This window comes from Epargyreus clarus, unplaced genomic scaffold, assembly GCF_041222505.1.
Source record: "Epargyreus clarus isolate Ecla_fem2 unplaced genomic scaffold, WU_Ecla_fem_2.2 ptg000010l, whole genome shotgun sequence".
In the NCBI taxonomy this organism is placed as follows: Eukaryota; Metazoa; Arthropoda; class Insecta; order Lepidoptera; family Hesperiidae; genus Epargyreus; species Epargyreus clarus.
The window spans coordinates 5,325,866-5,337,941 of record NW_027332218.1 but is presented as its reverse complement, the minus strand read 5'-3'; positions in this window follow the sequence as shown (position 1 = coordinate 5,337,941).

The following is a 12,076-nucleotide window of genomic DNA, read 5'->3' as shown; positions in this document are numbered from 1 at the left end:
ATTTTTAGAGGTGAAGGTATATTTCTGACTGTGTTTTGGTAACGTATTCATAGTTAATCCTGGGTAGGTTTTATGTCGGGTTACTTACGGGTAGGACTGTTGTTTGGGCTTTCCCGGATTCTAGGATAAATCCCCGGATTCTAAACAAATTTGAAGGGTGACTGGGATACGTCTGGGGTTTTTAGAGTACTCGAGTAGTATATGTATGTTTCCCGACACTTTTCGTGAGGGAAAACCGATTAATAAAATGTCTTGAAATTAACTAAAATTATTTGTACGGGAATACATAGGTACTGATATGTATTTAACATAAGTAGGTATACGATTTGTATGAAACAAGGTAATTCTTAAGTTTTCTACATTTTTTTTACTGTATGTATGAGAGAGTTGAGAGAGAGAGACTAGTTTTTTTGCTTGTCGAAAAATGGCTAAATATAGCATAGGTGGCTTATATAGGTATAGCATTGTCAAAATCATGGGTCCATTAGTAATTGTGACTATTAAACACCAAAGAGACTGCATGTTTGATGACCCGCGTGGCCGAGCGGTTACCATACTGACGACTGACGCGCAGAGGGTCCCGTGTTCGATCCCCGGCGAGACAGAAATTTAAATGGTGAATTTAGATTTCCTGTTTCTGGGTCTGGGTGTTTGTGTAATAGTCTCTGTGTGTGTCAGGGAATCCTAGTGTAGGGCTGTAACTGTAGAAAGCGTTATTTTTTTCATTTTTATGCTCGTTCTCTTACTCTCAAAAAAAACCTCACAAATAGACTTAATTATGACTGTACCCTAACATCCAGTCGTACATCGCCTTAAGGGTTGTGTTGCCCTTTGAATCCAACGATGCGGAACCAAATATACTAAATAAAGCCGCTCTATCAGCTATGTGGCCCGTTTTTGCTATTCAAGTCTTTCAATTTGTGCACAAGGTTTTCTATTGTGCCTTTGAAAATACCTGCAAAAGCAGGTAGGAAATAGATTGAATACAAATTAAATTAGAGTGAGTTTTGATAATAGTTTTCTATCATTAGGAAGTTATCGATCAATAGATTGAATGAAATTAAGTTAATATTTTTAGGGAAACTACAAAAAAAAACTAGAAAAATATGTTTCAATGTAAAATGATAACCATAAAGGCACTCAGATAGTACGAAAAAATTATATAAATAACCTCGTCACGTCTGTTATCCGCCTAATAACAGTAGTGTTAAGCGCTGTTGCAAAGAGGAACTCTTCAAAGAGTGTAACGGATCCTTCGGATAAGTAATCTGGTAGGTTTCAACTTCTATTTTAGGGGTAGCAAAGCATTTACAGCTGACATCAGGTAAGAATCTATTCTTATCTGGGGTCGATTACAGGTCTGTGGGCGGCAGCAGCCACTTACCATCAGGTGGATTGCATATTCCTTTGCTACGTATAAAATACTCAAAATAGGAGACTCCGCATTACTATACAAATGTTCTTAACTAAATCCTTCCGTATATCAACATAGATACCATACATACAGACGGAAATTTATTAAATTTAGATTGTAATTCGGTCGGCCTCTAAATTCGTTAGGGGTCCAAAATAACCCAAATGGGATGTAATCCTATTAGGACTTTTAGTTAAAATCAAGTTGAAACCGAATTGTGGCGCCGGAATGGACGGGCGACACAATACTAAACTATCTGCGGTATTTCTAATTATCTCCATAATTTATAATTAACGAGCTTCTCCGCTCTGTGTACGGTTTTTAGATTTTCATGTACGAACCCCGTTTTTTTCTGTTTTTGGGTATAAGTGTTATATTTAATATTTTACTTTACAAGTTATTAGGGGATGAATTTGTGTATAAGCCTCATCGTCTATTTTTCATTAAAGTCCTGTCAACATCGGTTAAACAATTTTCAAGATGAACAATTTTATAAAGAAACAAGCAAGTTTGAATTTATATGACGACACGTTATAGAACTCACTATGATATCTCATATTGCTAATGTCGTATTTATTTCTTACTACCCTCTTTTAACGAATAGGAAACTCATTATGACTCGAGACACGGCCGGCTTGTATCAGTCAGTTCGATCGTAGTCTCCGACAGATGCGCACGCGCACCACGTGCTCGGTAAAACGTCGGATATTTTATTACTAGCTGACCCGGCAAACTTCATACCGCCTCAAAATCTATTTATCAAATATATTTCATATAAAATATAGCCTATGTTACTCGTAGATAATGTAGCTTTCGAATGGTATTTTTTTTAATCAGTCCAGTAGTTTTTGAGCCTATTCATTACAACCAAACAAACAAACAAAGTTTTTCTCTTTATAATATTAGTGTAGATAAAATCCTAATTTTAAAGTAAAGATTAAGTGTGAGTGTATCAAGTGCCAATAGTAGAAGATCCGAAGCTAAATCGAACTGGACCGAGCTGATAATAGAATGAAACTCATTTTATAACGAAATTAGTACATTGGGTAATACATTAAAAATGGGTTTGCTAAAAAAATCCTGGACAGGATAATTTTAATTATTTTTTGAAAAATTAATTTTCAGTTTGCAGACAACCCTATATCAACGTGTTCACAATAAAACAGCGCTTCTACTGATATAAAATTTTATCTATTATCATCATGAGTGAAAGTAGTTGCCAGCGAAATACCTGTTTATACCTGACAACCCAGTAGTTCGTCCACGTAAATAATAGGCAACCCAAAACCTGCACATTCTGTATGTTTTTAACATTCACTCAGAATAGAATTTTCTTATTATCTTGATGTTGCAAAATTTAATTTTCAATTAAATTTTAATTTTTCAAAAAATAATTAAAATTATCCTGTCCAGGATTTTTTTAGCAAACCCATTTTTAATGTATTACCCAATGCACTAATTTCATTATAAAATGAGTTTCATTCTATTATCAGCTCGGTCCAATTCGATTTAGCTTCGGATCTTAGACCACAACAGAACTCTCCGAATTGGAGAAACATTTGGTGTGTACAAAACTATAAGCCACACCTACCTACTTTATATTAGGTAATCCTTCTACCTTATCGATAATTTTATATACTTAACTAGAAAATTATAATACAATCAAAAAAATCCGATTGCTCAAAGTATAGCTTATTTCACTCCCACAATTAAGAGGAATCTAGCGACACCTCATATTTTAAAATAAACCGTTTAGGCTGCAGGGCTTTCTAAAGTATGACACAAGCGTATATATTTCTCATGCGAATTTCATGAAAATTATTACCCTCCTTAGTCTAATAAAACTGTAAAGAAAGGTTTTTTTGCATGTCTAAAACAAACTTCGCAACGAAAGAGTTAATTATTCCGACAGATCGGTTTTGATCTACAAGTTCGCATGGCGTTTGTAAAATATGCACTTTTTTCCAACACGATCATTAAAGCTCATATGTACTGCCTGTTTATGCAAAACACCTCGGCTTGGATAAAAACCACAAGTAACAGTTCGCGTGTCGCCAGCCTTAATTGTGATTAATACTACCACCTACCACACTGCCACCTTAGTCAATTATTTCGAGGAAATAACGAGTGGGATTTCTTGAAAAATCGACGTGATTGCTTATGGAAACTTAGTACTTCAATAGCTGACTTCATGAATAAAAATGACTTAAATCGTAGAAAACTTCTGGATTTATTCATATTTATAAAATGTATTCTTAAAATATTCTTAAACAAGATTTTTTTTTTGTACGTATTTAAGGGATAATTTATTACATAAGCTATTGGTTGTTGAATACATTTTGAACGATTACAAATACTTAGCTTAAAAAAATTAAAAAATAAGGCTATTCGTATCGTAAAAATAGCTACCGCTTTACTTTAAGAACCTAACATTGGTTTGAATAGCATAACACAGATGTACAAGAGAACTTAATTAAGTGATTATGTTGCGCAACAATGTAGTATGGAAACTGAATGCTACAAATGATTGTAATACGTTGCCAAAGCGATGTAGCGGCTCTTGGCAAATGCGACAACAATTGTTTCGTGGAGCTTGTTTACTGGCAGCGAGGCTTACGATGCATGAAGTCTGACATTGAACATGTGTACTTACAAGCTCTCGAAAATGGTTTTATGTTTTATAAAAAAGTGTATATGATAATTAAATTATTTAAAACGATTATTTTTCTATTTTTATAAACATTTATAAATCAGCGAATGTTTATTGTATCATCCGGGTGTCTGAATTTTCTACTTTAAAAATATAATTCATTCGTTTTATGTACAGTATATAAAACAGATCTAAAATTAAAAATCCTTATATTCAAGTGATATTTAGTCGCCAAATGTAATTTTTATAACTTTATGTAGACGTATCTGAAGTTTTACGTAAATTCAGTAAATAGTTTAAGTTATAAAGTTAATTTGTATTTAAGTTTGAAATTATCTTTCTATGTTCATACTTATATCAGCAATAACATAATATACGAGATTATCATATGTGTTATAGAGACAATTTATAGTAAGAGCGAAACTAAAAGCTACAAATGGTTGTAATTCGTTGCCAAAGCGATGTAGCGGCTCTTGGCAAATGCGACAACAATTGTTTCGTGGAGCTTGTGTACTGGCAACGAGGCTTACGATGCGTGAAGTCTGGCACGGAACATGTGTACAATGTTCATTACGGTGTATAACCTAGCCTTTACAGACTATTTCAGTCACAAAATTGTTATTGATGAATTCAACATTTGTCAAATAAAGTTGATAGAGTTAGAATCTAAGAATCATAACAAAATGTTTTTTTAACTTAATTTAATTTAACCTAATTTTAAAACTGCTGTTTTACTGGTTCATTTTAGAATTAGAAGTTTTGGAATTTAAATTAGGCGATGTAAGGTTTATTATTTTTAAGCAGCATTGTTTATTTTTTTTTCATAAAAAATAACTTTTTTGCTAATTATTTCTAAAATGTGTTGCTGTCTTTGTTGTCACTTTTTATTAATTACCCAAAAAAGCACCCTAATTTTCATTTAATTTAATTATATTACTTGCACTGAACCTTCTGTAATTTCAGAATTATAAATGAATATTTCCTGCAGTTTCCCACGGACAGTAGTTTGCTTTGAAAATAGTGTCCCCAAACCTCACACGAAGTGGGTACACGCATGTGAGGTCGAGCGTAATATTTTAACGAGGGGCACAATACTCCCTGACTCGGGATCAACAGTCTGTTTCGAATTTCTGCTCCGAATAAGTTCTTGTTTGATTTCCGTTGTCCTTGCAATCATGGGGTTCAAAGGGAACACGATTTTTGTACTTAAGGACAATAATCTTTTTGGATTTAACGACAATAATCTTTTTGGATTTAAGATATTTTGTGTAGCATCATAAAGTCATCATTCAAATGTCTGCATGGCTTAAGATCGAACCCGGATCCTCTGTGCATGTTATGTTATTTTTTATATATGTATTTCTTGTATGTTTTAAAAAATCTGAAGTACAAATTATTTTGGGTGCAGTAATCCAGTGATACTAATTATTTAAAATTGTAATTGTGTATAGGTACGTCTAAAATGTAAAAAAAACAGATTCCATTTACTATTTTAATGACCAAAATTATGTCGAAACGAAAGCTACATTTCTTTTAATATAAGAACGCCAAATTATTATATCCAAGATTAATACCCAAATCCTGTTCCAGTTTATATCAGAATCCCGTTTGATCTCATTAAAACTAATAAAATAAAACATCCACACGGATAAAATATAAAGTATAGTACACATTTCACAAGGTACTAAAGCCTTAAAATTTCCACGAAATTCTATTAAAATGAACATCTGAACTTTGACGAGGCATCGCGTCCTATAACTCGGTTACTCGAGTTTGAGCGCTTTGAAAACTGTTCTGTGTAAACTAAGAATGGACAAACTGGTGCTGCAACTGTAGAGAATAACATTTCTGACTCCCAAAAGTAAATTTTGTTCAATGCACAAAGTGGTGTGCCGCTTTCCGACCGGAATTGGAATTAAATTAATTTGGTATTTGTATTTTCGGATTTTCGTCCATTTTGTGCATTATTTTGATTATATCGTTACTTAATTACTTATGATGAATAATGTGTAAAACAAAATTACGGAAGGACCAAGCACCTGCTACATAATTATGTCGCTTCAATATACTTTATATGGTCACTTCGATATGCTTTGGCTTTTTAATAATAGAGTCCGCTTTTCATCTTAACGATTTCCTGTGTCATTTAATTTATATTCCACGTTTAAGTATACAAAAAATACTTATTTATATTTAAAAAAACAATTGCCCGGTAGCCTTATGCTGTAGATAATTTTGAGAAATCATTTAAAAATATATTCACGAAAATAAATCTACACAAATCCAACAATATTTACATGAATAATATTTATTAGGTTGAACATCGTAATTATCAAGCGACAAAAACAAAGTGATCGGTATATACTACTGGACAGAAGACTTCGTTCGGGATTAAACTTTTAATTAGGGGATTTTCTGTTTCATAATCATGGTCCTAAGCCGGCAAAGAGTCGGGTGTAATGGCGCAAAAAGTCATTCCCGAAATTAGCCCGAAAGGGATTTTCGAACGGACTTATTTTAAACGATTCGTTGTCTATAGGCACCCATGACATTCCGAATGCTTAATGTTTCGAAATACAATCAACAAGAATGACCCATGATGCTCGATATAATTTTGTAACGCTCATAGGCTTTAGTTTTAAACCGCTTGTGATCTCGCAGGGATCCTATTAACGTAATTTACTGAACCTATAGTACCTATTATAGTTAATGTTTCAGAAAATAGCTTTATTAGAAATTATCTCTTAAATCTTTAATACCGTATTTGAGAAAGCGACATTTAGCTACTTACCAATAATCGTGTTATCTATAGAGAGTATGTAAATTTATACCAATCTATACGTTACCGGTTATCACATCTATTTGTAATTCTTGTGTTTCAGTGGAACATAAATACGGATAACGTGATGCACTTATGATTTGCTTCAGGTAGCGTCCCTTTAGTATATGCAACTGCAACTCCGTTACAGATGTTCATAGGTGGCAGCCGCCATCAGACGGACTGCACGTTTGTTATTTATAAAATGCAATGGGAATCGAATCCTGTAAAATCGGAGTCTGTATGTTCTATATTTTTCCCAACTGTCCTCTGAGCGGTAGGGTTAGGTGCACCTACGAAGCTTACCTACAACTATAACAAAAAATCTAGAATTTTCCATTTAATCTGCAACCGTAGCCGGAACAGAATATGCAAATGCAGCAATCCACGGACACAGCTGGTAAGATGCCGCTCCGATAACCATTCCGAGATTCCCGGGTATGTGTTGTTTTAGATCTATTGAATATTCATGAAAATATATGCCGGAATTGGCCCCGGATCGATTTTCATACTGTGACATGGTTTATTAAAGGCCACAGGGCATAAATATGTTTGTATGTTGTCGGAATATTTGTGCGGATTTGTCATTCGTCTGATATTTGAATTGGTAATTGTTTATTTGGAAAACTGTTTATTGCGTTCAATTACGTATTATAACATACCTTAATGATAAATGGAGTGTAAAAATAATCAAGGGATTTGTCTGAAAAGAAAGGAAAAAGGGGAAGTGTGAATATCAGCCTTTTTTTTTTTGTTAACGAGGGGGAAACCTTCAAAAGGTACCTAGTATCGTGGGAGCGAAACGGGGCTATGTGGGATTTTTACCGCAGTAAAACCCATCTTCAACGGAACGCTACCGGAGTCCTCTGAACGTGGTGCCTCATCAAGCTCTGCCCAGACGAGCACGGCGCTCTCCACACCGTCTGGTGTTTAAGACAGTATTCGGCCACACATACCGCCGTCCTTCTCGGGGTCGCTTGTTGGACGGTTCGAGCTCCCACTCTTGCCGCCCGCAACGTTGGAAGTCCCCTTTTAGTCGCTTCCTACGACAGGCATAGGATACTGTAATCCTATCCTGCTCCCAGTACTACAGGGACACGTGAATATCAGCCTACGCCTACGAAAAGACGAGATTTCAAAGTAATTTAAATTATGCATACATTTTTAACACATGAAATATGCTGCTTCTTACTATGAAATGAAAATAGCATATTGTATGCCTCTGCATATTGAATTACTTCATGATGTTGCACATCCATATTTCATACATGGACATGTGTGCGTCACTCCAAATAGGTTAGAAGTCTTACATTACATTTCTGCCCTTGAAGACTAAATTGCAACTCCTTGTATTGTTATATATACCTTATCACTATTTAATTCAAAAGGTGTATGATGCTGCCAGTAGAACCACGAAAGAATAAGTTGTAATCTTAACGTTTAATCTCACTTCAGTGAAACAAAAGCTAAAATGGGATCAAATTTGAAGGTGGTAGATCCCTTTGTGGTTTGACTCCAGCGGCACCACCGCCACACCTATTTCTACCTAATAACAGCACTGTTAGGCGAAGCTGTGTTCCGGTTTGAAGGGTGTGGTAAGGGACACATACTTTTCCGAGGCGTTCCAGCTTAGTCCTCAGGGGTAGCGGCGCATCTGTGGGCGACCTTAGGTAGGAATATCTAATCCTATCTGGGGTTGATTACAGATGTCCATGGGCGGCAGTAGCCACTTACCATCAGGTGGACTGCATGCTCATCTGCTACTCCTATATTATAAAAAAAAAATAGAAATCTTTTGAATTCCATATGCATGAATATTGCACCTAATTTCACCACCCTACGAAATATTTCCCACATAAATATCACAGTAAAATTAAACTCCACAATGTTAAAATGTCACTTCAATCCGAATTCCCGGTCCAGAGATAGTTTGTCAGAGTAATAGCCAACTGTTACGAAACACGACTCCGTTGCAGGACCGTCATTGTTCGAGCCAATTCGTGAAGCAACAATCGACGTCACCTCGAGAAGCGTCCGCCAGCTGACGCTTCAACACTTCATTCAGAGTATAATCCAAACATTTTAGCTTGTTTCAAAACGTGAAGCATAATTTGGAACCTTAAACATTTTTCTATTTTTATGCAAACCGTAATCCTCTTATCAATAATCAATGTCAGTGGCTTTAATTAATACACCTAATTGTCAGCGTGGTTGTCAAAGTACACTATTCTAGCAAGCATGTACGTGGCCATTTCAGCACTAAGGTATCGAAATCCAAAACTGAAATAGACATGCTTCAAACCAAACATAGCAGTGGTGTAGCACTGCTGTGTTATACTCAGTTATTAGGCGAATATGGCAATAGTGGATCTCCACCACGTTATATTATGCTATTTTCATGTACATACTATAAATATTAAATTGTCTCGTACCTACTTACTTGATGTTAAGTGGGCATTATAATTTATATAGATCATAAAGTAACTAATAAAACAGTAATTCTAAATTTACAACAAATGCGGTCTTCTAAATAGGCTTCAAAGCAGAATATAAGCTAAGTTTTTCAAAATATTGTATTGTAGAACAAGTGGAACATCGTAAAACAAAGAAACTTCGTGGCTTACTTTTTATGATATCATATCACGTGTAGCATCAAAGTTGCTTAACGATCTCATTAGAGGCTTCGTCCATAAAAACTCCATACGTTCTCAGCATTGAGGTTTAAGGACTTTATGCGGTATACGGTATCGTATATGAATCGTGCTATGATCATAATGTTATTGACACGGTGCACGATTTAATATAACGAATGATATTTGGTACATATTTTTGTGTTACTTATTTGTTATATTTAAAGGTGGTACCATCCGTGTTTGACTCCGAAGGCACCACCGCCGCACCTGTATCTGCGTATTAACAGTGTTCCTGTTTGAAGAGTGTGGTATAAGAGGAATACTTGTTCGAGGCATTCCAACTTAGTCTTCAGGAGTAGTAGGAGCACCTGTGGCTGACTTAAGGTAGGTATCTTAACTTATATTGATCTGCGTAATAACAGCTGTGTTCCTGTTTGAAGAGTGTGGTATAAGAGGAATACTTGTTCGAGGCATTCCAACTTAGTCTTCAGGAGTAGTAGGAGCACCTGTGGCTGACTTACGGTAGGTATCTTATCTTATATTGGCTATAGATATTTATGGGTGACAGTAACTACTAACCATCATGTGGACTGCATGCTTATTTTCTACTTCTATTTAACATAAAAAATTATCTATCCCGTAATATCTCAATTGTATCCAAACTAAAATGTCTACTTATCTTAACATTTAAGGCTATGTAAATACGAAGTCTGGAGCCTTACAAACAGCTTTAGACAGAGCGGTTACTGCCCGTTAGCCATTGCCCCAAACTAATCAAGTGCACAGCTTTGTATTCTAACTGACGTGACCTGAAACATCCTGGAAGCAGTTTCAATTGTCCGTTGCTAAATTCATGGACGAAAGATGAACGTGTTAATGTAAGAAATGTATATTAAGAAAGAGTTAATACAAGAAAAGCATATTTTTTGGAAAGGGATTGTTTTGCAACCGTATAAAGGAGTAATTTCGAAGAAATTGACCCGTCGTTCAATCATACATTTGTTAATCATTCAGTTACATTTACAATTATACTCTGAGTAGTAATTGTAAAATGTCTCGTAATATTTAAAGATTTTTTTATGACCCTCACTTATATTTTGTTTTAAATATAAACTTCAGATTTAATTAAATCTACAGTAATATTTAGTTTATATGTATACTTAAGTTAACTTTATATGATAGATCTAAGTTGCACTCGTATTTTGAAAGACACAAAGAAGTAAGACAAACGAAAAAATAAAAAAAATAACAAATTTCTGACTTCCCTCCAATTACCTTAAAAATGACATACATTTTGGAATCACATTTTTATTTATGTAGATCCAAGAAAATGAAATCCCGACATAGTCATACTTACAAACATTAACATTTATTTGCGCCATTCAGATTGAAGGGTCAAAAGCCTTTTTAAGGGCGACGTTACAAAAAGGGTGTGTAATTGAGACCGACATTTGTAAATTCATTATGGGTTGAATAAAAATAGGATGTGTTTCAAGTAAATCTCTTCTGTGTCAGTTCATTAAAATATATTCAAGATATTTTATTTTTTTATATAATATAAGAGTAGCAGACGAGCATGTAGTTGTGATCAGTGACGTGGACATCTGTAATGAACCCTAGATAAGATTATATTATTCCTACCCGAAGACGGTCAACAATGCGCCGCTACCACTGAGGACTAAGCTCGATTGCCTAAGAAAAGTATGTCTCCCACAACACATTCTTTAAACCAGAACAATGTAGTGCCACTGTATCTGGTTTATGACTGCAAAGCCACTGTTATATTCATATTTTAAGGGTGTGTTAAAGCATCCCAATATACGACTCATTCCAACTAAGTCGTACAGAATCATACTTGGCCAGTTCGGTATGCTTCGGTAGTAGGTTCGGTATGGATCGGCCATATATGACCTCAAAATCCTCTTACTTGAAGGAAGTAGAACCCTGTGTGTATGGTTCGACTCTGGCGGCATCACCACAACTATTTCTGACTCATAACAACAGCGTTAAGCTCTGCTGTTTTCTGGTTTAAAGGGTGTGATAAGAATGACATACTGTTCTGAGGGGTTCCAGCTTAGTTTTCAGGGGTAGCGGCGCATGTGTGACCGACCTCAAGTTGAAAAATCTAATCCTATCTGGGGTTGGTTACAGACGTCCATGGGCGGCAGTAGCCACTTACCATCAGGTGGACTGCATGCTCGTCTGCTACTCCTATATTATAAAAAAAAAACTTTTACAGGAGACTCATACCCAGCAATAAAACACTAATGGATTGAAGATAATGTAATAAAAATATAATAAAAAACTGTGCTTTTTAACAACACTTCAAATAAGCCCTAACTTCCTAGTTACCATGTCCTAACAAATTAGTTTTCCACTACACTTAAGGAGCCATAAATTCATAATGCATAATACAATTATGTTCGTTGCTTTAGTTTGCATATGCGTAAACTAACTCCCGTCTCATGGGATGATATGTACTGAGTAGCCGTGCTTATGCAACGATGCATACTTAGCTAATTAACTTATTATATTCGTTAGCAGGCAAGTGATAGCCTAGT